This window comes from Chaetura pelagica, unplaced genomic scaffold (assembly GCF_000747805.2).
Source record: "Chaetura pelagica isolate M959 unplaced genomic scaffold, ChaPel_1.0 scaffold120, whole genome shotgun sequence".
NCBI classification, from domain to species: Eukaryota; Metazoa; Chordata; class Aves; order Apodiformes; family Apodidae; genus Chaetura; species Chaetura pelagica.
In genome coordinates this window covers 985,709-988,084 of record NW_009951952.1, presented here as the reverse complement: position 1 = coordinate 988,084, position 2,376 = coordinate 985,709, and the positions used below count along the sequence as shown (strand labels likewise).

Here is a 2,376-nt window from a genome sequence, read left to right as displayed (position 1 = left end):
GGCGGTGGGAGGTGGCCTCTAAAATCCACCTTTCCCATGCTACAGGGGAAAGCAATTTTCCAAAAATGACTTCCCAAACTCCCCTGTTTATTGCTGGAGGGATCACAGCCAGCTTTGCACGCTTCTGGCTGCTGGCAGGAGGCTTTCAGAGTATACACTTCTTTAGTCCCTAAGCTTGCGACATGTTAACTATCCCCCTCCCAGGTAATCATGTCATGACACTGGCCTGCTGCTCCTGTGTTTTCCCTGCTGCCTGTAGCCATCACCTCATGGTCTGTTTCTGGAATCTGTCATCTTTCACGTTCCTTCCAATCCCCTGGTCTGTTCAGTCCTGCTTCTCCTCTCCAGGTGCCAGGGCTGTGAGGTGGTCTTGTCGGGCATTGAGGAGCAGGTCAGCCGGGCCAACCAGCACAAAGAGCAGCAGCTGGCACTGAAGCAGCAGATTGAGAGTGAGGTGAGTGGCAGCAAGGGGAAGCAGCCAGTGCCCCTCACTTAAAATGACTAGAACCCTGTGGTGGTTGCAGTCCTCAAGTAAGGTATTGTCATAGAATCATAGAGAGATTTGGGTTGGAAGGCAGCTTAAAGATCATCTAGTTCCAACCCCCCTGCATGGGCAGGGACACCTCCCACTAGACCAGGTTGCTCAGAGCCTCATCCAACCTGGCCTTGAACACTTCCAGGGATGGGACTTGGAGGTGTTGATCATTACCTTTTCCATAGGCCAGACCCCCTAGGGGGTTGTGCCTGAAAAAGACTCCTAAAGCAGCCTGACAGTCTGCATTGTATATGTGTGGACAACTGGTCCTTCTTTTGTTTGACCTGAGCTTGCAACTCCTAAATCCAAGGCCTGCTTTAAAAAACAACAATAACAAAACTATAAACAAGCTAAGAAGAACCAAAAGCAGCTGAAACCCCTGGGAAATTCCTTGGTTCTTGTTTTTGTCCTACTGCAGGTGGCAAACCTGAAGAAGACCATTAAAGTGACAACAGCAGCTGCTGCAGCAGCCACATCCCAGGACCCAGAACAGCACCTAACAGAGCTTAGGGAGCCAGCCCCTGGCACCAACCAGCGCCAGGCCAGCAAGAAAACTTCCAAAGCCAAAGGGTGAGGAGGGGGGGGAGAATGGCAAGAGCCACGGTGTTGGTTAAGCAGGTGAACTGGGCCTGTTTCAGAGCACTGAGGTGCTGCTGGCATCTGCTCTCAGGACAGGGGATGGTTGGTGATGTAGTCCCAGCTGAGCTTATCTCCTGCTAGTTTGGGGGAAGATCTCTGCAACTCTTGAACCGCAGCAGAGTTCATAAGCCCTGCTTGTGTTCTGCTCTTGCAAAGAATGTCAGTTGCTCTTTATGTGCATTTAGATAAGGAAGTCAGGGATGAGTCTTAGTGTCCACTCTGAACTCATCTAATCATGGAATGGTGTGGGTTGGAAGGGACCTTAATGTTCATCTGGTTGCAACCCCCCTGCATGGGCAGGGACACCTCCCACTAGACCAGGTTGCTCAGAACCCCATCCAACCTGGCCTTGAACACTTCCAGGGATGGGGCTTCCACAGCTTCCCTGGGCAGCCTGTGCCAGTGTCTCACCACCCTCACAGTAAATTATTTCTTCCTAATGTCTCACCTAAATCTGCCCTCTTCCAATTTTAATCCATTCCCCCTCGTTGCTGATGTTTATTCTGTCTCCACAGGCTCCGGGGCAGCGCGAAGATCTGGTCCAAATCAAACTAGTTGGATCTCCCTTCACAACTGGGAGGGTGAGAGGAAGAGATCTGGGAGATGGAGGGGTAGCCAGGGTCCCAAGTGTGATGCTTCTGAGCTCTTCTCCAAGATCTATCTTGCCAACTAATTCACCTGCATGTTTGTTCTCTTTCCTGTCTTTACCAACTGTCCAGGCAGTGCCTCCCTCTTGGTGACATCATTTCACACTTCCAGCTGTTTGCCTTGCTGTTTCTCCTCCCCCTCCAGCCCCTACGGCCCAGTGCTCCTCTCTTTCTCTCTCCCTGTCTCTTGGCAGGTCAATTTAAAAGAGCCATAAAACTGTGTTGGTCACCTTGGCACCTGGAGGGCATCACAGGAGCTTGGAAAAGAGGCTGCTGGTGCTCAGCAATCATTTTGGCTCTCTGAGACCCTGGGGTACTTTGCTCTGGGGTGCAGCTGCCATCTTGGATTGTTTAATCTTTGTTTTGCTAGGTGGGAGGGTAGTTTTTGAAGGGATTCTTTTAAAGATATATAAATATATTATAAATATATATAAAACAATAATAAAAAATATAGATCTATGGACATATCTATACAAACTTGTGCTCCCGTGGTGGTGTCGCTTTGGCTTGTATACTGATCCTGGATGTTTCCAAAGAAGTTCTGACACTGAGAGG

The 2,376-nt window shown here is 49.8% G+C and overlaps 1 long non-coding RNA gene across 1 annotated transcript; it reads left to right on the top strand.

Moving 5' to 3' along the window:
- The first annotated feature begins 348 nt into the window (after positions 1-348).
- Positions 349-2,291, top strand: LOC104389568. Its single transcript, XR_719864.1, has 3 exons — positions 349-454; positions 954-1,105; positions 1,690-2,291. It is a non-coding gene; the product is annotated as an uncharacterized LOC104389568 (long non-coding RNA).
- The last annotated feature ends 85 nt before the right edge of the window (positions 2,292-2,376 follow it).